Source organism: Pinus tabuliformis, chromosome 6, assembly GCF_031772625.1.
Source record: "Pinus tabuliformis cultivar Carrire ecotype Pingquan chromosome 6, CPIR1, whole genome shotgun sequence".
NCBI lineage: Eukaryota > Viridiplantae > Streptophyta > Pinopsida > Pinales > Pinaceae > Pinus > Pinus tabuliformis.
This window is the reverse complement of record NC_142292.1, coordinates 1,180,403,094-1,180,429,487: the sequence shown is the minus strand read 5'-3', so window position 1 is coordinate 1,180,429,487 and position 26,394 is coordinate 1,180,403,094. Positions and strand designations below refer to the sequence as shown.

General features: G+C 45.0%; 1 protein-coding gene across 3 annotated transcripts in view; it reads right to left on the bottom strand.

Annotated features, from left to right (window-relative positions):
• The window catches only part of LOC149262973 (peptidase uncH-like), a 414,879-nt gene that overhangs the window by 17,039 nt on the left and 371,446 nt on the right, over nt 1–26,394 (bottom strand). The window lies entirely within an intron of this gene.

Here is a 26,394-nt window from a genome sequence, read left to right as displayed (position 1 = left end):
TCACTGAACTGCATCTACTATGACATCGAATTGAGGTCACTTAATTCCACAGAAAGTCATTTGAGCTTATATAGCGAAGTTATATCTTTATTTGTGCCTTTACCGAAATGTCCATATTGTGCCTTTACCGAAAATGTTAAGGCTCCATTCTGGAAAAGCTTTGAACTTCTTTCTCCTTCATACTTGATGTCTTCATTGTTGTAGCACTGAGCCCTTACCACTGTACCTTTAAAATTAGACTGAACCATGATTATTGTAGTTATACCTTTCTTCATTGCTATGGTACCAAAACAGAGATTTTGTACCTGTAGTAATTCGAGCTTCATGTAAGAGATATCCACACTTCATTTCAGAGAGATCCGAACTTGTCATTCTGTTGTTACATAGAAACTTGCCCTCTAAAATCCTTATTCGAAATTCTATGATTGTAATGTGAAGTCCTCATCCTTGCAATGGCATCGAACTTGTATCACTGTGCCTTTGAGGATGTTTTGAATTCCTTTATACTTGATCTTTAGTACAGATGCACCCAAGTGATTTTCAAACTGCCCTTGACCATAGCTCTAATACAATGTTGGGAAATCCATAGATTTGGTAGTTAAACGATTTCCCTTATTATGACATTAACTTGTGATGTTCTTGTTATTATTATTAGATCTTTTGATTTATCTTTTCTTATCATCAAGACTAATGCCAAACAATAAATAGAAGAGGACACAAGATGTAGGCACGCTGCCAGGGCAAAACCCCCCTCGAGGGGAAAACCCAGTCACAAATTCTTCCTTCGATAGATTCAAAAGATGAAATGACCAAGACCCTTACAATCTAAACCAAGACATCCTCCATCCATCAAGTCAGTCTTGTTATGCATCAGTTCCATGGCGTTCTATAGTTGTCAGTATTCTTCACACTTGTCTTTGAAGAGATCACTTCTGAAACCAATCCGAGCTTCTTCATCTTGTGATTGCACCATTATAATAACACGGAGATATTGTGGAAATATCACTGTAGTACCACCGAATTGAAGTCACTGCAATGCATTGAGATGAGGTTACTGAGATCACCGAATGGAGGTTACTATGATACCAAATTCTGAAGTCATCCGAAATGTGTGTATTGAGATATCCGAACTTCTCTATGTAAAGGCACCAGACATGTATCTTTGAAACCCTATACGAACTTCTTTGTGATCACTGAAGGTAGTGTTGATTTGGGGTAGCATCGGATGTGCTCTAGCCACGAAATTTGGTGGAGAGGTTGGGGCACATGAGATCTCCAATACCTAGAAAGGGTTTGGGCAGATTCTAAATAGTTCAGGAGATATTAAAATAATGAATATTTTCAATGGAGTTCCTAAGTCTAAACTTAGGGAAATTAAAATATTAATGTGGATTAATATAAAACTGTGTTAGAATGGTCCAAAAGACATGGATCAAGCCAGATCTAATCTTAGCCGTCGATTAGGGACTTAATCTTGGCTGTGATATGTCAACGAGAAAAATATAAGAGGAGGCTTGAGGGTCATTTGGAGAACACACCAAATGATCAGTCATTTAATTCTCTAAAGCGAGGTTTGCTAAGAGAGATAGAATCAGTGATCGGAGTTGCGGCTGAGGGGCATTGAGTACAGAGAGACAGAGAGGCAGAGATAGTGCTGGGAGAGCAGTGCAGGAGCCAGAGAGAGTGATGCAGTAGCAGCCAGGGCTCACGCAGGGCCACGCAGAGGCAGCCAGGAGCTGCGCAGTGCTTCAGAGAGGCCAGTGTTGTTGATGCAGAGGGCCGAAAGGCTGACGCAGACCCATTCAGGGTGATGCAGGGCCAGCGCAGGGCAGAGAGAGGCTGACGCAGTCCAAAAAGGCAGACGCTGGGGTTTCTGGGGCAGATTGGAGCTTAGGAGCTACCAGAAGGTTTATCTGGGGTTTTAGCCGGGACATTTGTCTCAAACTGAGAGGTACTACTGCCAAGGAAATTCTCTGTTGGGTAAGCCGGATTTGGCACCTAGATTGTACTCTGAAATTGCTTAATAAGAAAATCCTCAGATAGCTGCACCGGTTTTCTCGCATTGGGTTTTTCCGGGGACATTGGTCCAAAAATAACAGTGTCATTTGGTGTGATTGTTTCTGTTTCCTTCAGTTGATGATCTGTAATATGTTGGGCATGCACTAGTGTTTATTTTCAGTATTTACATTGTAAATAACTTGATAAGTAACGAAACAAGTAGGTAAGAATAAATCAGTAAAGTGCATGGAGGGTTTCTAACTGGTAGACTCAGAAACTTCAACATGGTGTCAGAGCATGGTTGCAGATCACAGGAGAATTAAGGACATCAGCTGAGCGGAGCAATAGCAGTAGAAAACAGCGGTCCCGAGTGACAGAAGCTGTTTCTAGCAGAGCATCAACAAGGGAAGGGTGACGCAGTGCCTGCGTCATCAAGGGTGAGCCAGGAAGAGGCAGTGCAGAGGCTAAGTGAGGCAAAGGGAGCCTCGCGCAGAGCCACGCAAAAGCTAGGAGAGCTGACGCAGTTAGCTGAGGAGGCCGGGTTACTGGTGCCGGGATTGCGCAGAGCTTAGGAGCTCTCACCTTCAGGTTGCTGGGTTTAGAAGGTCGTGGGAACATTGTAGAGTGGAGCCGGTGAGGTACTGTAGTCAGAACAGTAGCTGACAGGGCAAGGCCAAGAGGAGGGAGTTGCTACCGAGGGTTTCTAGCCGAGAAATCCGAATCAGTGGTGCGGTTGCACAGACAATCAGAGTAGGGGGCATCTCGACATCGGTAGAAGGATTTCTAGGAGGGAAATCGAGACTCAGAGGGAGTCAGATCAAGAACTTCCAGGAGGGAAGTAGAAGAGCATCATGGCACTACACGAAGTAAGAGACCAGGACAGGCTGGACAGAACGTCGAACTTCGCAGTCTGGAAGGCCAGAATCTTATCCGTACTTGACAGGAACCGTGTCAAGCACTTCGCCTTGAAGACGATAGCTATCCCAGTCGACCCAGCTGAGAACGACAAGTATGAGGAAATAATGGCGAGGGCCAAGAGCATCATCCTTGATGGGGTCAATGATCATGTAGTACCACACATTGCCAAGAAGGAAATGACAAAATAGATGTGGGAGGCCCTAAAGAAATTGTACCAGCATACTTCTATGTAGAGAAGGATGTTCCTAGAGAATCAGCTGAGGTCATATCAGATGAAGAAGGGAGAACCGATTGACACCTTCCTTGGAGGGCTGAATGAGATCCGAGATCAGTTGACTGCTATAGAAGCCACGCCAGATCAGGAATTGATGGTGAGGACAGCCCTGAATGCAGTCTCAAAAGACTAGGATGTATTTTTCCAGAGTATACTGGGCAGAGGGACACTTCCACCTTGGGATGAGATGTGGGCGATTCTTTGCCAAGAACAGATTAGACGGCAGTCAAAGGCGGGAAGCATCAGTAAGGAGATCAGAGTCAAAGAGGAGTAAGATGTTGCCCTAGCATTTGAGGGAAAGCAAGAAAAGCGAAAGAAGAAGGATCTCTCCAAGATCAAGTGCTTCCACTGTGGGGAGCTGGGTCATTATGCGACACAGCGTTTAAGGAAGAAGAGTAAGGGAGAGTCTTCCAAGACTAAGGCAGCGCCAGCAAGGGCAGAGAAGGAAGTGGAGACAGACGATGACTGTGCCATGAGTGCACACGCCACTTGAGTGGAAGTGGGGAGACATCAAGTTGTAGTTAGACGGACTACAGGCGATGAGGGGCAAGATCCTCGAGGTACCCAGCCTCTTGGATTAGACCTTGCCATGGGAGCTTCGTAGAGGAGTAGCAGGACTGGCTGATGTGGGTAGAGATGGATGTGGATGGAGCAGCAGAGAGAGCTACAGTGCAGAAGTCCTGAGGCAGCGCGAGGCTAGCAGGCTGCAGCAGTGCAAGAGGCACGAGAGTGTTGCACCAGTGCAGGATGGCACAGAGAGGTGTGCAACGATGTGAGATGCAGGGAGTTGTTGCAGTAGCGCAGAGGTCAGAGAGGAAGCACTTGTCAGCGACAGAGGGAGCTTCAACATTAGGAGGGTCTCTAGCTCAACAGAGAGGTCAGATTTGGGAGATCAATTACTTACTTCTCAGTAACTGAGTTACAGTGCAGCAGTGGGCAACACGATGCAGCATGATGAGAGGAGTTGCAATGCAGATTCAGTGTTGGGAGAAAGGACCAGCAGCAACACAGATGTAGAGGGAGTTGTAGTACGGATGCAATAGTGGTAGTGGCAGGGCCATGGGTAGTAGTACAGGATGCAGCAGTACAAAGGATGGTGGGCAGCAGGCCTAACATCAGCACAGGGACCGATGTCGGATGATCAAAGTAATGCTCAGTGAGGAGTATTACTAGAGCACAATTCTCACTAAGAGGGAGTGTTGATTTGGAGTAGCATCGAATGTGATCTAGCCACAAAATTTGGTGGAGAGGTTGGGGCACATGAGATCTCCAATACCCAGAAAGAGTTTGGGCAGATTCTAAACAGTTCAGGAGATATTAAAATAATTAATATTTTTAACGGAGTTCCTAAGTCTAAACTTAGGGAAATTAAAATATTAATGTGTATTAATATAAAACTGTGTTAGAATGGTCCAAAAGACATGGATCAAGCCAGATCTAATCTTAGCCATTGATTAGGGACTTAATCTCGGCCATTGATATGTCAATGAGAAAAGTATAAGAGGAGGCTTGAAGGTCACTTGGAGAACACACCAGATGATTAGTCATTCTTCTCTAGAGCGGGGTTTGCTAAGAGAGGTAGAACCAGTGATCAAAGTTGCAGCTGAGGGGCGTTGAGTACAGAGAGATAGAGAGGCAGAGATAGTGCCGGGAGAGCAGCGTAGGAGCCAGAGAGAGTGACACAATAGCAGCCAGGGCTCACGCAGGGCCACGCAGAGGCAGCGAGGAGCTGTGCAGTGCTTCAAAGAGACCAACGTTGCTGACGCAAAGGGCCAGAAGGTTGATGCAAGGCCTCCTGAGCTGATGCAGACCCATTCAGGGTGATGCAGGGGCAGCACTGGGCAGAGAGAGGCTGATGCTGTCCAGAAAGGCAGACGCTGGGGTTTCTGGGGTAGATTGGAGCTAAGGAGCTACCAGAAGGTTTATCCGGGGTTTCAGTCGGGACATTTGTCTCAGACTAAGAGGTACTATTGCCAAGGAAATTCTCTGTTGGGTAAGTCGGATTTGGCACCTAGATTGTACTCTGAAATTGCTTAATAAGAAAACCCTTAGATAGCTGCATTGGTTTTTCCGCATTGGGTTTTTCCGGGGACATTGGTCCAAAAATAATGGTGTTGTTTGGTGTGATTGTTTCTGTTTCCTTTAGTTGATGATCTGTAATATGTTGAGCATGCACTAGTGTTTATTTTCAGTATTTACATTGTAAATAACTTGTTAAGTAATGGAACAAGTAGGTAGGAATAAATCAGTAAAGTGCATGGAGGGTTTCAATTGCAAACTGCCCTTGCATTGCAAACGGTTGCTGCTACTGCATCAACAACGGAAAAACATCTCAAATTACTGAACTAATTGTGTTCAGTATGATATCATGTGAACACTGGAGCCTGATTGCTGCTAGTTTCTGCACTGACCCTTTGAATCTACTGCGTTGTTGCTAACCTGTGCTCTGTGCTATCTGCACTATTGCCAACTCTGCTTTGCGTTGTTCAGTCTTTGGCGCTCCTAGCCACTGCAACTGTCTCTTCGACACTCCTCGACAGCATCCGATACTAGTCCATCCTACTACTTCTTATTTGGGCTCCCGTAGCAAGGAATTTATCCGAGAGGTGGGTTCCTCAAGGATCCTGCCCATCTGTAGCTCTTTCGAACTACAACTCTAAATCAACCACCTCCCTCCTAGAGGTATCTCGGCTGTCATGGCGAACTCCTCCTCAATCTGCGGAGGTGCAGCCTTCGGATCGTGCTTATCATCTTTGTCCTCCTTTCTGAGAAGACACTGTGTTGCGTAGTGACCCATTTCACCACACCTGAAGCATTTGATCTTCGAGACGTCCTCCTTCCACCTCCGCTGCTCCTATTGCCCCTTTGATGCAAGGACTGCATTCTCATCCTCTTCCTTGGGCTTCGACCCACTATTGTTGCTTCCGTCAAGCTTACACTTGACTAGATCTCTCCTCAGCTCCTCTTGTTTAAGAGTTTCCCACATCTCATCCCAATTTGGCAAAGTCGCCTTGCCCAGAATACTCTCGACAAAGACTTGCCACTCATCTGAGACTGAATTGAGGGCCAGTCTAACCAACTTGGAATCTTGAGGTGTAGACCCCACAGTTGATAACTCATCTCGGATCTCCTGAAGCTTCCTGAAAAATGGATCAAAGCGCTCCCCCTTCTACATATGAGCAGATCTCAGCTTTTGCTCTAAGTACATCTTCTGTTGCTCGGAAGATTCTCGATACAGCGTAGACAACGCATCCCACATCTCCTTAGCAGTCCCTCTGCTAGCAATTGGACAAACCACATGATCGTTCACTCCGTCGAGGATCATACTCTTTGCCTTCGCCATTTCTACCTTGTACTTCTTCAACGGATCTCCATCTGCAGGCACAACCATCACGCTGTCGACATATGTCTTGAGAGCATGCTCATCTAGAAGGAATGACATCCTTGCCTTCCAGATGATGTAGTTGGATGCCCCATCCAACCTATCTTGATCTCTCAAACCACTGGTTGCCATCTCTGCCACGAAAAACTGTCGAAGTGCTCCTCTCTGCTTCTTACTACTGCTGCGCAGCCAATAAGAAAACGAACTTCTTGGCGGGAAGTCTTTTGAGGAAAAAATTCCCTCACAGTGCTTCTCTTCTCTTTTGACGTCTTTCTGCCCAGCAAAACGGCTTGCAGAAAAACTGCGTCCCACTTGCTCTTCCTCATGCTGAGGCTTCAACGCTGCTCCCTCTACCACAGCAAGATCTCGATCTAGAAGCCCTTCTCTTTGTCGACTCATTCAGAGAGAGACTGCCTCGAAATTCTGCCCTCCCGGCTTGGACTGCACAAATCCCTCTTGGAATTTGAACTACTACCTCCTACAGCGTTTTCGACCTCCTTTTTTGCTCAACGTTGGGTTCTCTGGCATTGTTCTTCTTGCTTCATCTGCGCTTGCTCTAATACCATGTGAAAATTCCTTAAACCTGGGAATTCCTACTGCAGCACTGATGATATTTCTTCTACTTGTTGAATTTACATGAACAAGTTATTTGCAGTTTCCTACATGCACCATTTAAATAATATGTTGAAACAAGAAACTGGACAATAGAGAAAGATACACACAAATGACACTGTTGTTTTTGGACAAATGTCCCTGGAAAAACCCAATGTGGGAAAATCGGTGTAGCAGATCTGAGGGTTTTATTATTATGCAGTAGTTTTCTGAATGCAGCTTCTGGATGCCCTTCCGGAAATCCAATTACAGAAAAATATGACTAGCAGAAGAAATTTGTGAGTTACCTCACTCTACTCGGTAAGTCCCAGCTGATCCGGTAGTTGAACCAACGTGTCCCCGACTATTTCTGCGTTGCCCTTGCGTCAGCCTCTAAGGCACTGCGTCACCCCAGTGCTGGCTCGATTTTCTCTCCCAGAGATCTGACGTCAACCCTCCCAGCTCAGAACATCAAACCCCAACAAATTTTCAGACTTCTACTTGGAGGGCTATGCTGCCTTTGCGTGAGCCCTTCTGGCTCAGCGTCAACCCCTCCTGGGTACTGCGCTGCCTCCTTCTAGTGTCTCTCTACTTCTTTGTTGCGTATTCTGGCTCAGGAGAAGACTCTCCAACCAAACTATCCCTGCCCCTCACTGCAACAACTCACTGTCGAAATTTTCCCAGCCGTTGCTCTGCTTCAGCAAATCAAACTTCTGAACTCTCTGTGTCTGTATTACCAAATGACCCTCAAGCCTCCTTAAATAATCTTCTCGTTAACATTCAACGCCCAGATAGAAGCTAATTAATGGCTAAGATCATTTCTGCTTGATCCTCGTCTTATTCTAGAAGTTACACCCACAGTTAGATTAATACCCATTAATTATTTTATTTTCCTACGTTTAGACTTAGGGTCCCATTAAAAATAATTAATTATTTTTCTGGGTGGAATTTCCCAAAACGCTGACTAGGATCTTTAGAATACATGTGCCCAAGCCTCCTTGAAAAATTTGAGACTTAGAAGTTAGAACACATCTAATGCTACCAGAAATCAGCATACATTAGGAGCTTGGTACAAGGTGGGGTCATGAAGCTACAGTATATTACTACAGATGAACAAATACCTAATGCGCTGACAAAGTCTCTTCCGAATAAGAAGTTTGAATATTTTAGAAGCATGCTTGGGTTGGTTGATATTATAGATCCAGTTGATAGGGAGAGATGAAGCATCTAATGGAAAATGCTTAGGAGGACATATTGTCGGCTTATGTATTGATGTCTAGATCCCGAAGAGGGAGGGTGGCGTTGGTCATGGAGCTCTGACCTTTGATATGCACCTAGATCCTTGGGTTGGTGATAGAGATTACAAGCTTGATGGTACCTAGAGTTGGCTAAAGTTCGAGTCTGTCCCACCTGAATAGATTACCCTGGTCGAGTATCTAGTCCGCAACACTGAGTGTGCTAGAACTCTTCGTAGTTCATTTCATTTTGAAATCTTCCATGTACTCTCATATGTATGTAAGTATGAATACCTCCCTAGTTAAGAGGGAGTGTTGAAGAATGTAACTAGCTTCGATCTTCATAATTGCACTTTGTCAAAATAAAATTTATTATTAAAGAAAATGTCTTATTAAAGCATGAGTTTCATGCTTGGGTCAAAGTTTTCTAGTTCTATTCCTCCATTAAAGGCTTCTAGGTTTTGTATTGAGACATTAGAATCACTGTCATTTTTGTTAGACCCTTTTTGGGCTTTTGTATCATGTAAAAAGAATTATTTTTGAGTCAAAAAAGTAATTTGTCACCACACCAAGTCGGTCCTGTCCCCATGAAGTCAGCCTACATTAGGGAAATTCGAATTAGCAGAAAGGCTATATAAGGAGAGGCAATTTGACCTATTTGTCACATTCACTCAACAAGTTCGATCTACAAGCAAAAGAGGCAAAAAAAGAGTGTGAAGAGTGGGATATCAATCTCTCACACGTGCGAAGTTTCTGGGCAAATTGCAAGGCCGAAATTCTGTCTCTACTACAAGTCTGAAATCCTGAAGCTGGGGGCCGATATTCTGGGCTGAAGCTATTGCAGTGAAGCTAGTATTTGGAGACTTTGAGAAGGACATTGTATAGGAAGGAAGGGCTAACTTGGTGGTTGGAGGAGGTCTTTGTTTAGGTCTAAGAAGTCTGGAAGTGTCTCATCTTGATTTGAATCTACTGAAGCAAGAGTAGGGGTTTTGCCCTAGCTGAGTGCCTACATCTTGTGTCTCTTGTTCTCGTGATCTTCATATACATATAATTGGTAATTGCTTGATGAAAGATAAACAAATTAATAAATAAAAAAAGCCAACATAATTCACAAGTAATTATCAAGAAAGAGGAATCAAACCCAAAGCATTGATTTCTCAACATGGTATCAGAGCTAAGGTCGAAGAAGATTGGAGATCACTTTGTTGGCGTGAAACTAAGGTTACTCCCTCTATGACAAGTTACTTGAAGATGGGATTCAATATCATAAGAATTACAGGAAGCTGGATTGGAAGGATTATCTACAACCTATCTCGGAGAGTCAAGAGTGAAGGATTCTTGGCTGCACTTACAGGCACCTTTGATGATGACAATGCATCGATTATTGATGGTGGAGCATCAAGACATATGATGAGAGAAAGTGGACAACTTCATACTCTATTAAAGGAACCATCATCTCATGTAGTGGAGTTAGGAGACAACAAAAGTTATGCAGTCAAAGGCCTTGGATATACATCATTGAAGCTGGAAAGTGGAGCAAAGCTACACCTCAACAATATACTCTATGTCCCAAGTTTGAAAAAGAATTTACTTTCAAATTATTGTTTAGAAGATAAAGGAGATAGGGTTGCCTTTGTAGATGGTAAAGTTTTGGTTGGGGAAAAGATTCAAGTATTGAAAAGGCGAAAGTTACTGGAGTTTGTGAAGGAAGGCTATATAGAGTTATAGCATCATCTCCTCAAGCCCTAATTCACATGGAGATCAATGCTATCGAACTATGGCATAGAGGATATGGGAATATCCATTACAAGATAATTCCCTCACTTAGTCAAATTGTAAAAGGCATCCCCAACATCAAGGAAGATCGTGAAGGAGTATGTAAGGGATGTGCTCTGGGAAATAATACGAGGAAGCCTTTTACAAGTAGTAACACAAGGTCTAAAGAAATATTAGACCTCATTCATTCCGATGTATGTGGGCCAATGTCTAACAAATCTCTTGGAGGGCATCTTTATTATGTGACCTTCATTGATGATCATTCTAGAAAGACATGGCTCTATCTTCTCAAGACAAAGGATGAAGTATTTAAAAAGGTCAAGGAATTTAGATCTGAAGTGGAGACCTTAACTGAAAGAAAGATAAAAGCTTTGAGATCCGACAATGGTGGGGAATACACTTCAAAAGAACTAATTGCATATTCTAAAGAAGCAGGTATTAAGAAGGAGCGCATTGTTCGCTACAATCCCGAGCAGAATGGAGTTGCAGAAAGGGAAAACAGAACAAGTGAAGAATGTATACGAAACTTGATATTTGATCAAGATCTACCGAAGCTTCTATGGGGAGAAGCAGCAATGACAAAAATATATATACAAAATAGAAGTCCTCATAGAATCCTTGATAATATGACACCGGAAGAAGCATTCACAAGGAAGAAGCCAAGTGTGGACCATCTCTAAATTTTTGGGTGTCCCGCATACATCCATGTTCCAGAAGACAAGCGAAAGAAATTAGATTCTACAAGCATAAAAGAAATCTTCGTTGGCTATAGTCTTTCTTCAAAAGCATATAGAATCTACATCAAGGAAGGAAGACAAATTGAAGTTAGCAGAGATATTATATTTGATTAAAATCATACATATAAAAGATCCAAGGATATTCCAATTGATTCCGATCACAAAGATATACCACTATCTGAAGAAGAAGACCATCGCGATAAGACAACTACAAACCAAGAAGAAGGAGAAGAAGGACCAAGTGAGCATATTCAACCCATAATTATTCCCAAAACAAAGAGGAGGCCAAATTGGTTAAAAGCTACACTTGAAGATGTTGAAGGACATAGAGCTACTAAAGGAACTTTTAGAGAAAGCAAAAGACCAAAAAGATATTCATGATATGCAAGTAGTTTCTAAGTGCAGCTGAAGGTAGAGCGGGGCAGCAGTAGCAGTTCTGCACATTCTAGGAGGTAGTGCGAGTAGCAAAACAGATAGCCAAGTAGGAGAGAGGAGGAGATTCCTATTTATTCTCTAGTTTTTTGAGTTTTGCAAATTTTGCAACTTTCTAGAGATGGTCGTACGAGATTTCCAAAAGAGGCCTTGTGAGTTTAGCCAGAACATGGATTTGGATAGCAGATCAACTTCTAGTTGCCGCAGATAGGTGTCGGAGGAAGTGCGAGTTGCAAAGCGAAGAAGGGTCCCAACCAGGGACAAGGCTCAAAAGGAGGTGGAGTATGAGACTCCAGTGTGCCAGATGGGCATGATCTAGTGTAGAAGCAACAAGGAGATTAGTTAGATTAGTTCTAGTCGTTGCAGCAGAATCATCACCTTTGTTATGGGGGCCCATAGTATTCAGTAGCAGGAGGATCGATGTCAGATGATGCAGTCAGTTTCAGAATGACAGTCACAGACTAGTTGCAGTCAGATGTTGAGGAGCGTAGGGCAATGTTGATAACAGAGTAGGAGGCTTAGTAGCAGAGTCGGTAGCAACGCAAATTTCTCAATGGACGGTGCAGAGGCTAGTAGTAGTCAGATGCTCAAGAGACAGTTGCAGCATAGAGACAAAGTTGATTTAGTATTTTGGATGCTTCTCAGTTGTAGTAGTTGCAGTAGCAATAGTAACAGTTGAGAGGGAGTGTTAGTTGGGTTGTATTGTAGATGCAAAGTCGGCAACAGTACAAGTTCTACAATGCAATGTCAACGGTAGCACCAATGCAACAAGGTTTAGCTACAGTCAGCAGTAGATGAATCAAAGTTAGCACAATGGTTGATGGACAATGACTGAGGGAACAAAGCAGTGACTAAGGGAACAACATAGTGACTAAGGGAGAAACGTAGTCATTTCTAGCAGAGTTTCCTGTCAGACATCAACAACGCGTATGGGAGGATGATGCAGAGACAGGCTATTGTAGCAATTCAACATTAGAACACCTTCCTTGATAAGAGGGAGTGTTAGTTTTTGTCGCATTGAATGGTGTTCTAGCCTCGAAACTTTGAGGAGAGGTTAAAACACAAGAGTTCTCCAAAACCCAAAACTCGTTTTTGGAAATTCCACCTAGAGATGGCTCAATTAAATTAATTGACCATAATTAAAAATTTCCTAAGTCCAACTTAAGAAAAATGGTTAGTCAATAGTAATTAATTGAGAAAGGTGAGAATTCTTGAGAAACTCACACGGATCGACTTGGAGATGATCTAAACCATCGATTAAGTTTTAATCGCGGCCATTGGAGTCCCAACAGGAGATTATAAGAGGAGACCGATGGGTAGATGGAGAACACACCAATTGCAGATACTCAGTGATCAAGGCAGTTCGATTTTTCAGTAGCAAGTTATTTGGCAGAGCAATTGAGCAAGTGATCAAGTAGTAGGTGTCAGAGAGGTAGAGATAGTGGGTCTAGAGGAAGTTTTCCAGTTCCAAAGCGTAAGCAGCAAAAGGGTCGCAATTTCTAGAGAGGTTGCGTAGTGCCTGCGTAGATAACTTCATAGGGAGATCGCTTTTGCTGAGAGGAAGAATGATTCAGTTGCAGTTGGTTCGGAAAATCTCTAGGAGGCCAAGCGAGTCACTTCCAAAGGCAAAGTCAGCGGGGGCATCATCTTTCTAGCAGTACAAGGGCATAGCAGGGAGATGAGGCCACGGAAAAAGGAGAAAGAGCTGGAAGGAGGGGAAAAAAGGAAGGAGGAGGTTGTGGTAGTCTTGGGGAAAGGAGGTAAGGGCTGCCACAAGGAATAAAGGAGAGGAGCGGGAGGCAAGGAGGAGGGTAAGGCAGAAAATAAGGGCTGCCGTGAGGGGATGAGGCCTGTCCAGGCCTGCGGCACCTAAGGAAAAGGGTAAAGAGTGGCTTCGGTAATGAGGATAAGGAGTAGGAAGGTCTGTGGTAGGGAAAGAGAAGGAGAAGGAGGGCCAATGGAGGTAGGGAGAGAGCTAGAAGGGGCCATGAACAAGGGAGCAAGGCCATATTAGGCCAACGGTTGACCTGGAAAGGGACAAATCCACGGTGTAATATTCCTAACTTAAACAAACAGTGATATACAAAGAAAAAATAATTCTCAACACAGAAAATATTAACAAGTAGTACATGCTTATAAAAACTCAAGAAGTAGAACTAATTGAGCCTTTTTATTAATCATTGGAACAAGTACAATAGTATGGATAAATGCACCTGGGCTTGCCTCAATGGCAAGCGTGACAGAATCCAAGTGATGAGACAATGATATCAAGTACTGGAAAATGTATACTCTAATGCTCTGCGCTGCCCAAAAAACTAACCTGCTGGTTGGAAAGGCACTGCAAGAAATGCCACTTCCGCTGCTCGGAAAAGGCTACAAATTCAGCCCCAAGCTCCTTGACCAAAACCACAAAAACCCAAAAATGGTTTGGCCTGATTTTGACCTCCCAAAATCGACCCCCAAAGGCACTATGCAATCCCCAGTAATTTTGCACTATCTGCTGCAAAGATACGGCTTAAAACCCCATCTTCGGTGCTCAGAAAATGCTTAAACTTTATATTTGGGATCCTTATCAAAAACCCAAAAAAACCCAGAAAGCGTTTGGGCTGAATCCAAGCTCCAAAATTCAGCCTCCAATATGCCGTACACCCTCCAAGGCGCTCCAGAAAATGGCTTGCAAGGAACCCCAACGAAATCCTCCTCCCAAGCTCCAAAAATGAAGCGATCTCCTCCTCAAATACTTCCCTTAACCTCCCTGGCAAAGTTCAGCCTCAAAGACTGATACTCTGCCTCCCACGTGTGCACCAAGAGCTGTCTCCGAGATGGCCCAAGAAGTGCAAAAGTCACACTACAAAGAAGCACACTCCTCCAGCTCCGAAACTACGCAAAGTGACAACAAACCTCCTATGCTTCCTATCCAGAAAATCTCCCAAACAAACTCCACTGCAAGACACCAGAAGCAAACTCAACCTCCTCTTCACTACGTCCTCCAGTAATATGCACCACCTGGAGGTGAATGCAACTGCTAGAAACCAAAATGGAATCCTCCTATGGAAGAATGAAGAAAAACCTTCTTAGGGTGGCACTCGAAGTCCCCCGAAGAAAGGGTGAGTTGTTTGCTTGAAGAACTCATGCTGAACAACAAGTGACTCGGCTAAGCAGCTCGAGCAACCAAAGAGAAATCGATATGCCAAAAGATGATTGAAATGAGGAGAGTTGCCTTCCTTATATAGATTTCATTTTTACCTCCATCGTGGGCCCTCACTTAACCACCTCCATGCAAACCGAACTAGGGAGCGCATATTTCCCTAGTGTGGGTGGCCCCCAGGTGTAGTTTAACCACAACAAAATAACTTCTCCTAAGTCTAATCTCCTAATAAAAATCGAATGGGCCCCACTATCTCCAAAATTGGCCCCCAAATTGAAATAATTAGTCTTGTTCCAAATTAATTTAGGAAGGGACATGACAGTCCTCCCCTCCCAAATGTTGCTTGTCCCCAAGCAACTTCAGTGCTGAATGCTCAAGTATGTGTTCGCCCTCCCAAGTAGCATCCTCATCCGACAAGCACCTCCAATGCACCAAAAATTTCTTGTCCTCAAACAGTCCATGAACAAGCGCCCTCTCTAACTATGGATCCCCACTGTCGCTGCAAACTTCCCCAGGGTCCCAAATATGCCATTGGAACGTCCCTGATAGCTGTACTATCCTATAATGAAGGAGTCCCTCGATACCAGGATCCCAAGCCAACCTGATCAACGTGGAGCACCACTTGTTCCACTCACTATCCTGTCCGGTATAAATACCAAAAGTCCCCCACGTCATTGGTGACTCGCTAAAGCCTAAAGGAAGATCTGAATGACCTCCCCTTGTAGCAGCCAACTCACCCCTAATGGTCGCTGAGTTGTCTAGTGCTATGATGGTTGGGTCCCATGCTAGCCTCAAAAGGGTGCCACCATGTTGTCATTGTGCCACTCTGGCTCTAACAGACTGCCCATCGTGCACACACTGTATCCTCCTCTCTTGGAACCCGATGGTGGAATATTGATAGAGGTGGGACACATCCTGCCAAGACATCTCCATGACGCCAAAGCCTACCCATCCAAATCTAACTCCAAACCTGTGCAACAACAGTGAAAACCTGCCTCGCCAGTTAATGAAGGCCTCTGTGTACCCCCATGTGCCAACCCAAAAGTGAACTAGGTCACTCTCTGCCATGACTCCACTCATCATGAGACATAGTGATCTATCAACCAACTGGATCCCCAGGTCCCATAGCTAGACTTGTTGCGACATAGCTTTTACAGCTATTGGAATCCATCCATGCCCCTGTTGGAATTTCTAATTCTAACCGTTAAAAATTCTTCCTGTACTATCTGATTTATTTCTTCCTACTTGTTCAGTTACTTAACAAGTTATTTACCATATAAATACTGAAAATAAATATTAGTACAGTATCAACACATACAGATCATCAACTGAAAGAAACAAGCACACAAGTGACACCATTGTTTTTGGACTAATGTCCCTGGAAAAACCCAATGCGGAAAAACTGGTGCAGATATTCAGAGGGTTTATTATTATGTAGTTTCAAAATACAACCAAGGTGCCAGAAATGGCTCACCCAATAGAGAATGCCCTTAGCAGTAGTACCTCTTAGTTGGAGACAGATACTCCGGCTAAATCACCGGATGAACGATCCCACAACAACAATACAACTTCTGTTGTTCTGCGTCACCCTGATAGGCACTGCGTCACCCTATCTAGCTCTCCAGCTCTAATCTGTCCCACGAAAATCTCCCAGCGCTGCCTCTAAGGCCTGCGTCAGCCTCTTTGCGTCAGCCTATCTGGCCCAACGTCAGCCTCTCGGGGCTATACGTTAGCCTTTGCGTCTCACATGCTGGCCTTCACTGGCTCTGTGCAACTCTTGGCTGCCTCTGCGTGGCCTCTAGCTGGCTCTGCGTCAACCTCTCCCGCCTTCTGCGCTGATCCTCCCGGTACTAACTTTGCCTCTCTGTTATGTATTCACTGCCCCTCAGTTGCAACTCAGATCACTTCACTCAATTTCCTCAGCAAACCCTACCCTAGAAAATCGAGTTCTTGATTTCTCTTGGTGTGTTCTTCAACTGACTCTCAAGTCTCCTCTTATACTTTTCTCGTTGGTCTATCAATGACCGAGATTAAATCTCTAATCAACAACTAAGATTAGATTTGGCTTGATCCATGACTTTTGGACCATTCTAACCCAATTTTATATTAATACCCATTAATATTTTATTTTTCCTAAGTTTAGAGTTAGGAACTCCATTAAAAATATTATTTATTTTAATATCTCCCAAACTGGTTAGATTCTGCCCAAACCATTTCTAGGTCTTGGCGATCTCATGTACTACAGCCTCTCCACCAATTTTCGTGGTTAGAGCACATCCGATGCTACCCCAAATCAACACTCCCTCTTAGCGAGGATTGTGCTCTAGTAATACTCCTCACTGAGTATCACCCTGATCATCCAACATCGGTCCCTGTGCTGATGTTAGGCCTCCCCACCCAACATCCTCTGCACTGTTGCATCATGTATTGCTACCCATGACCCTGCCACTACCACTGCTGCATCCGTACGACAACTCTCTCTGCATCCTTGTTGCTGCCCATGGCCCTGCCACTGCCACTGCTGCATCTGTATTGCATCCCCTCTCATCGGGCTACATCGTGCTGCCCATAGCACTGCCACTGCTAACTGCTACACTGCAACTCAATTACTGAGAAGTAACTGATCCTCCCAACTCTGACATCTCTGTCAAGCTAGAGACACTCTCGATGCTGAAGCTCCCTTTGTCGCTCACAAGTGCTCCCTCTCTGACCTCTATGTTGCTGCAACAACTCCATGCATCTCGCACTGCTGCCTCACGCTCTCTTGGGACTCCTACACTGTAGCACTCTCTGTTGCTCCATCCGCATCCGTCTCTACCGACATCCGCCAGTCTTGCTACTCCTCTTCGGGGCTCCCGTAGCAAGATCCAAGAGGTTGGGTACCTCAAGGACCCTGCCCCTCATCACCTGTAGTCCGTCTGACTACACCTTGATGTCTCCCCACTTCTTCTCAAGTGGCGCATGAACACTCATGGCACAGTCGTCATTTGTCTTCACTTCTTTCTTCGCCCTCGTTGGCGCTGCCTTGGTCTCAGAAGCCTCTCCCTTGCTCTTCTTCCTTGGACACTAGTTCGCATATTGACCTAGTTCCCCACAGTGGAAGAATTTGACCTTGGAGAGGTCCTTCTTCTTCTGTTTCCCCTGCTTTCCTGCAGATGCTAGGGCAACATCCTCCTCTTCCTCCTTTTTTATTTTGACCCCCTTAACGCTACTTCCCTCCTTGGTCAGTCGTCTGATCTCTTCTTGACGAAGAGCCGCCCACAATTCCTCCCAATCCGGAAGGCTTGCCCTGCCCAGTAAGCTTTGGACAAATACCTCCTAGTCCTCTGAGACTGCGTTCAATGCAGTCCTCACCAACATTCGGCGTCGCCCCTATGGAAGTTCGCTGGTCCCGGGTCTCTGTCAATCACTCGAGGAAGATATCTATCTGCTCTCCCCTCTGCATCTGGTATGACCGCAGCTGATTTCTAGAAGCATCTTCCTCTGCACGGAAGTATGCTGATACAACTTCTTCAGGGCATCCCACATCTCATTTGTCGTACCCTTCTTGGCAATATGTGGTACTACATGATCCTTGACCCCGTCAAGAATGATGCACTTAGCCCTGGCCATTGCCTCCTTGTACTTCTCATTTTCAGCCTGGTCAACTGTGATCGCAATCGTTTTCAAGGCGAAGTGTTTGATGCGATACCTGTCTAGAATGAACAAGGTCCTGGCCTTCCAGACTACGAAGTTCGAAGCTTCGTCCAGTCTATCTTGATCTCTTATAGCCCATTCACTACCATTTCGCTTCTCCTCTTTCGAGTCTCTCAACTTCATGTCTAGAAGATCTCGATTTGACTCCCTCTGAGCCTCGATTTCCCTTCTGGAAATCCCTCTGCCAATGTTGAGATGCCCCACTCCGATCGTTTGTGCAGCAACACCACTGATCTGGATTTCTTGGCTAGAAATCCTCGACAACAAATCCCTCCTTGGTCTTGCCCTGTTATGTATTGTTCTGACCACAATACCCCACCAGCTTCGCTCCGCAACTTACCCACAGCCTCCTATGCCCTAGCAATTTGAAGGTTAGAGCCTCTAGGCTCTATGCAATCCTGACACTGGCAAAATCTGCACCTCCTGGCCACAGCGTCGATCCTTCCTGACAGAGAAAGATGACCGAGCACTGCGTAGGTTAGGTCTGCTCCTCTCTGCCTCAGCGTTGATCCTCCTCCTGGCTCAAACTGACGACGCAGGCTCTCTGCGTCACCCCTTTGTTGCTTACTGCTAGGAACAACTTCTTCACTCGGGACAGCTGTTTCTGCTACTACTGCTCTGCTCGGCTGATGCCTTCAGTTATCCTGTGATTTGCAACCATGCTCTGATACCATGTTGGAATTTCTAAGTCTAAACGTTAGAAATTCTTTCTGTACTATCTGATTTATTTCTTCCTACTCGTTCAGTTACTTAACAAGTTATTTACCATGTAAATACTGAAAATAAATAGCAGCATAGTATCAACACATACAGATCATCAACTGAAAGAAACAAGCACACAAGTGAGACCGTTGTTTTTGGACTAATGTCCCCGGAAAAACCCAATGCGGGAAAACCGGTGCAACTATTCAGAGGTTTTTATTATTATGCAGTTTCAGAATACAACCAGGGTGCCAGAAATGGCTCACCTAATAGAGAATGCCCTCGGCAGTAGTACCTCTCAGTCAGAGACAAATATTCCGGCTAAATCACTGGATGAATGATCCCACGATCCCACAGCAACAATACAACTTCTGTTGTTCTGTGTCACCGTGATAGGGACTGCGTCACCCTATCCAGCTCTCCAGCGCCAATCTGTCCCACGAAAATCTCCTAGCACTGCCTCTAAGGCCTATGTCAGCCTCTCTGGCCCAGCGTTAGCCTCTCGGGGCTCTGCTGGAGCCTCTGCGTCTCACACGCTGGCCCTCACTGGCTCTGTGTAGCTACTGGCTGCCTCTGCGTGGCCTCTGGCTGCCTTTGCGTGGCCTCTAGCTGGCTCTGCATCAACCTCTCCCGGCGTTTGCGTTGATCCTCCCAGAAATAACTCTACCTGTATGCTATGTATTCACTGCCCCTCAGCTGTAACTCAGATCACTTCATTCAATTTCCTCAGCAAACCCTGCCCCAGAAAATCGAGTTCTTGATCTCTCTTGGTGTGTTCCCCAACTGACTCTCAAGCCTCCTCTTATACTTTTCTTGTTGGTCCATCAACGGCTGAGATTAAATCTCTAATCAACGGCTAAGATTAGATTTGGTTTGATCCATGACTTTTGGACCATTCTAACCCAGTTTTATATTAATACCCATTAATATTTTATTTTTCCTAAGTTTAGACTTAGGAACTCCATTAAAAAATATTAATTATTTTAATATCTCCCAAACTGGTTAGATTCTGCCCAAACCATTTCCGGGTCTTGGAGATCTCATGTGCTATAGCCTCTCCACCAATTTTCGTGGCTAGAGCACATCCAATGCTACCCCAAATCAACAGCTCCATCACTGGTCCCTGCGTGCAATCAATATATATGCTCCATATATCATGAACTAACTTGATGCATGCTAAACTGCCCTGTGTCTACCACTGCATAGTACTGATGACCACTGGAAACCGCATGTGCCAAATAGCTACCCCATGAATGCAGCCAATAGATGGGTTTTCGATACTCGCAATCAACTCAATGTATGTGGATCCATCCTGCTCCTGCCAACCATCACCACTAAGTCTGCCATCCACCCTCTCGGTAATGTACCAATACAATGTATGGAGCCCAGATACCCACAGGAAAACTGCCTCAATCATACACAGTATCCCCTGCTCATGCAGGATCCCAACATGCCTTGTGGAAAGAGTGGTGCATGTCTACCCTGTGACCAGCTCCCCAGGTATAGGCTCAGTGATGAACAATATGCCACCCCTGCAAAAGATCACCTCATTTCCCAACCTGTGGCTGTTAGGTCGCACACCGACCTTGCTCCTCCACTGGATAATACCTATCGTGCCCTTAAAGCACTGAATCTCATAGCGTCGTCTTAAGAAAATATCCCAAGTCCTGTTATCCACACTATGGGTCTGGATTGAACACAAGGGTCCCCTCAACTGCATGTGGTACCAACGAGTGCAAGATGCGCGGGTTCCGATGGGTAAGATCAAGAACCCGTGTGGATGCTCCCGGCCGGTCTCGTGGTTGATCTGCTCTCCCAACTTGGGTATGTCCACCCTAATGACATGCCTGACATCCTCGTCAAGGAATCTCCTTGCTAGTAGCACTCCCTTAGTTTGTAGTGCAACCCCGCACACAATTGCATATAACCATGTATCCTTGTGTCTCCTAGCATACAACTCCACCCAATCGCACATCCCTGTGCACCTTCGCATACTGTTGTGCACCGCCGCATAGCCCTATACACCCCTAGATATCAAGGTCTAAGATTGAGTCCATAGGCAACATCTCGCATCCTCTCAGGATCACCATCTCTACTACCACTCTGCTGGTAAGCCCTCCATGATGTGAGCTATATCTCCTCATCTGCCCAGATAGACCTAAGCGGCCTAACTCCTCACAAGCTAATGGGAGTGATACTATTGTGCCTAGCCTCAGTATCTCCTACATTCCATATGCCAATAAGATAGCATTGTCTCCATACAATGCCCTGTCTAATAGCCCGCTGATGCCACCTCTTCCTACCAACTCCTGCCAGAGTAAGCTAATCACCCTGTGACTCCACGCACAGTCAATATGCCAAGACAACTCATGAAATTTGTCTACTTGCCTATCAAACCATCTTGTCACTAGTGCTAACTGGGGCTCTGATGGAGATTTGAAAATGTGTGTGTGCCCAAGCGTCAAATCCATCACATAGCTACTACCATCACCTAACAGCTCTATGATGTGATGGGAAATCCCACCTGGATCCCAAAAACAGCCTGGCCCTTGAGTCCCTCTAGTAATCCTCGGCCTCTGTTGAACTGTGGCCATGGATGTATCCAACCGCCTAGCCTGGTCCATCGGGTACCAGCTCAATACCTCCCACCATCCAATCCCAAAGGAGGGATCGAATGTACAATCCCCTGTGGAAGGAACAAGCCCTGCAAGATGATGCGGTGTCATACTCAACTCATGTCGCTCAGTCCTGCTAACCTAGCCATCCCCTCAGGTATGTCTAGACAACTCTGCCTCCCTCAACCCAATGTGTAAGGGTGGGATAATAACACTGTAGATCCCATCATTGTGCCTTTGAAGCGAATTGTGCTAAAATCTTGATGTGTGGCCTCTCTGTTGTCCCTCATCAATGGCTAGCCCAAAGGATAGCTGCACATCCTCCTCCATCATGGACTCAACATGAGCCTCCAACTGCTCTTTCATAGACAAACCAACACGCAAGACATACTCACTAGTCACCTGCAGGGGATTGTCGTCTGACAACTCTGTCATGGACCTAGAGGCCTTTGTACTTATCGGCTCCTCAACAATGGTGGAGTTGTCTTCTGACACCTCATCAACCTGTGGTGCGTTGCTATCACCTAAGAACTCGGTCACAACCCCAGATACCTCGTCAATGGATACCTCAACAATGGATGACACCTCATTAATGGGTGTATGCTCAATTGTCTCCTTGCCAACCATGGCTCCTTCAACTACTCTTTCATCTTCTTCCTTAATACTCCTCATCATCCCTGCAAAATCCCACTGAATCTCCATTGGTTTGTGCATGCCCCTTAGTTCACAAAATTCCCAAAAAGAGAGGGACGCCTGATTTCCATGACCCAAGGATTGGTATGCCCTCCAGTTTGCTCCCAATAAATGCACATTAGTTGCAATCATGTCTGGATTCCCAATTGTGGAATGAATCAACTTCTCCCCCATATCAACCATCATTTGTTGCAACCTAATCACCTCATTCAAGGTTACCACCATGTTGTTTGATTCTAATATTTCCCACCAGCTGAGCCAAGATTATAGCTCTGATACCATTGTAATGTTCCTAACTTAAACAAACAATGATATATAAAGCAAAAATGATTCTCAACACAGAAAATTTTAACAAACAGTACATGCTCATAAAAACTCCAGAAGGAGAACCAGCTGAGCCATTTTATTAATCAATGGAGCAAGTACAATGTATGGATGAATGCACCCGGGCTTGCCTAAATTTCAAGCGTGACAAAATCCAGGTGATGAGACAATGATATCAAGTACTGGAAAATGTCTGCTCCTCTAATGCTCTGCGTTGCCCAAAAAACTACACTGCTCGCTAGAAAGGAACTCCAAGAAACTCCTCTTTTGTTGCTCGGAAAATGCTACAAATCCAGCGCCAAGCTCCTTGACCAAAACCCACAAAAACCCAGAAATGGTTTGGCTTGATTTTGACCTCTCAAAATTGACCCCCAAAGGCACTATGTAGTATGCAATCCCTAGCAATTCTACACTATCTGTTGCAAAGATACGGTTGAAAACCCCACCTCCAGTGCTCAGGAAATGCTAAAACTTTATATCTGGGATCCTTGTCAAAAACCTAGAAAGGATTTGGGTTGAATCCAACCTCCAAGTTGCTCCAGAAAATGGCTTGCAAGGAACCCCAATGAAATCCTCCTCCCAAGCTCCAACAATGAAGCAATCTCCTCCTCAAATACTTCCCTTAACCTCCCAGACAAAGTTCAGCCTCAAAGACTAATACTCTACCTCCCACGTGGGCACCAAGTGTTGCCTCGGCATTGGCCCAGGAAGTGCGAAAGTCACACTGCAAAGAAGCACACTCCTTTAGCTCCCAAACTATCGAAAGTGACAACAAACCTCCTATGCTTCCTATCTGGAAAATCTCCCAACCAAACTCCACTGCAAGACACCACAAGCAAACTCAACCTCCTCTTCATTGCATCCTCCAGTAATACGCACCACTTGGATGTGAATGCAACTGCTGGAAACCACAATGGAATCCTCCTACGAAAGAATGAAGAAAAACCTTCCTAGGGTGGCACTCAAATTCCCCTGAAGAAAGGGTGAGCTCTTCGCTTGAAGAACTCGTGCTGAACAGCAAGTGACTCGGCTAAGCAGCTCGAGCAACCAAAGAGAAATCGATATGCCAAAAGACGATTGAAATGAGGAGAGCTGCCTTCCTTATATAGATTTCGAGGACCAATTTTCCCTCCAATTTCACCTCCATCGTGGGCCCTCACTTAACCACCTCCATGCAAACTGAACTAGGGAGTGCATATTTCCCTAGTGTGGGTGGCCCCCATGTGTAATTTAACCACAACAAAATAACTTCTCCTAAGTCTAATCTCCTAATAAACATCAAATGGGCCCAAATATCTCGAAAAGTGGTCCCCAAAATGCAATAATTAGCCTTGTTCCAAATTAATTTAGGAAGGGACATGACATACAACCAAGAGAGAAGAGGGGGCCACGCTAGGCCTATAGGGCTAGGCTATAAAATTTATTCAAACATGTTGATTTGTGGTAGCATCGGATGTGCTCTAGCCATGAAAATTGGTGAAGAGGCTAAAGCACATGAGATCTCCAAGACTCAGAAATCGTTTGGACAGATCGTACCTAGTTTGGGAGATATTAAAATAATTAATATTTTTAATGGAGTTCCTAAGTCTAAACTTAGGAAAAATAAAATATTAATGGGTATTAATATAAAACTGGTTTAAGGTTCCAAAAGTCATGGATCAAGCCAAATCTAACATTAGCCATTGATTAGAGATTTAATCTCGGTCGTTGATAGACCAACGAGAAAAGTAGAAAAGGAGGCTTGAGGGTCAATTGGAGAACACACCAGAGTGATTAGTCATTCATTTTGCTAGAGCAGGGTTGCTAAGAAAAAGTGAATCAGTGATCAGTCGCGAGGGGCAATGAGTACTAGGCAGAGAGGCAGAGACAAGGCCAAGAAACCAGCGCAGAAGGAGAGAACGAGAGCAGCAGCCAGAGCAGGCCACGCAGAGCCCAACAGAGACATTGCAGAGGCCAAGCCGCCAAAGGGACTGCGTCATCCATTCAGAAGGCAAAGGGAGTGACGCAGAGGACCCCAGAGGCTGCGCAATGCCTCAGAGGGTTGACGCAAAGGGTCTTGGGGCTAATGCAGTGCAGTAGGAGGCTGACGCAGAGGCTAGAAGGGCCAGTGCTAAGCTTTAGAGTCGCCGAAGAGGGTTTCGTGGGACATGCTTTCTGAATACCTGTTTCCGAATAGAGAGGTATTGCTGCTGTGTATTTTTCTCTGTTGGGTGAGCCGATTAGGCACCCAGTTGTACTCAAGGAAATACTGCATAATAATAAACCCTCAGAATAGCTGCACCAGTTTTCCTGCATTGGGTTTTTCCGGGGACATTTGTCCAAAAATAACAGTGTCACTTGTGTGTTTGTTTTCTTTCAGCTGATGATTTGTAGATGTTGTGACTGTATTGTGTTTATTTTGGTATTTAAATGTTTTAAATAACTTGTTTAGAATTTACAAGTCGAAGAAATAAACCAGCAAAATATAGATTAATTTTCAAACAGATAGACTTAGAAAATTCAACATGGTATCAGAGGGTGGTTGCAGATCACAGGAAAGCTGAAGGCATCAACTGAGCAGAGCATTTGCAGCAGAATCATCGGTCCCAAGTGACAATAGTTGATCCTTGCAGAAGCGACAGAGGAAGGATTGACGCAGAGGGATTGCGTCATCAGTCTGGGCTTGAGAGAGGCCAGCGCAAAAGCTGAGGAGGGCAGAAACAGGCTCACACAAAGCCACAGAGAGGCCAGGAGGGCTAACCGAGTTGGCTGAGGGAGATGTTTTGCCGGTGTCGGGATTGCGCAGAGCCAAGAGGCTCAATCCTTCAGTTTTTGGGGCAAAGGAAGTGGTGGGAAGTTTGCGAGAACGACGTTGGTGGGGTACTGTGGTCAGAATAGTACCTAACAGGGCAAAACCAAGGTAGAGGGAGTTGTTGCCAAGGTGAATTTCTAGCCAAGGAATTCGGATCAGTGTTGTAGTTGCATAGACGATCGGAGAGGGGCAACTTGACGGTTGACAAAAGGATTTCCAGGAGGGAAATCGGGACTCAAAGGGAGTCCAGAAGTGAACTTCCGGACGAGAAGTAGAGAGACTCGGAGGAGTCAAACCAAGAACTTCCAGACGGGAAGTAGAGAGACTTAGCAAGAGTCGAACTGAGAACTTCCAGACGGGAAGTAGAGAGACTCGGAGGAGTTGACAGAGAAGAGCAGAGAGATGGTTGTGAATGGGCTGAGAGATCAGGACAAGCTGGACAGAGCGTCCAACTTTGTGGTCTAGAAGGCTAGGATCTTGTCCATTCTAGATAGACATCATATCAAGGGCTTTGCCTTGAGAGTAAGGGTCACTTTTCTTGTATTTCTCTCAACATTGGATGAAGTTGACTTTCTGGGCCTCCTTGATCAAGAAATCAAGTTCTTACTCATTATCATCCTTGACCCCATATCCCCAAGTGAATTAGGCACTGTTCCCTCAAAAAGTGTGATAATTTCAACCCTCTTTTAACCATTTTCTCATTTTTCCCCAAGTCTAGCCCCATTAGGTCACCTAGGGCATCAATTTCTCGGGAATTGACCCAAGGAAAAAATTCGATCTCCTATAGGCTACTACGCTAGTGGGTCCCCTCCGTCTCCTCCAAATTTGAGGCAATTCTAATGGTGTAATCTCCGAGAATCTCAAGCCCTAGCTTTAGGATTGAATTGTGCCTAGGCATCCCCAAGGCTAGACCTCAATAGGATCAATTCAATCTTTTGAAGAAAATATTCTTGTTTGGTCCTTTTCCCTCACCTTGTCCAGGATAGGAACATCATTGGTTGCTACATTCCATCCCCGAACCTGGGCTGAATCCACTTGGCCCTTTGTGGTCCCACTTCTCAATAAAGACTATTTTTCAAGGA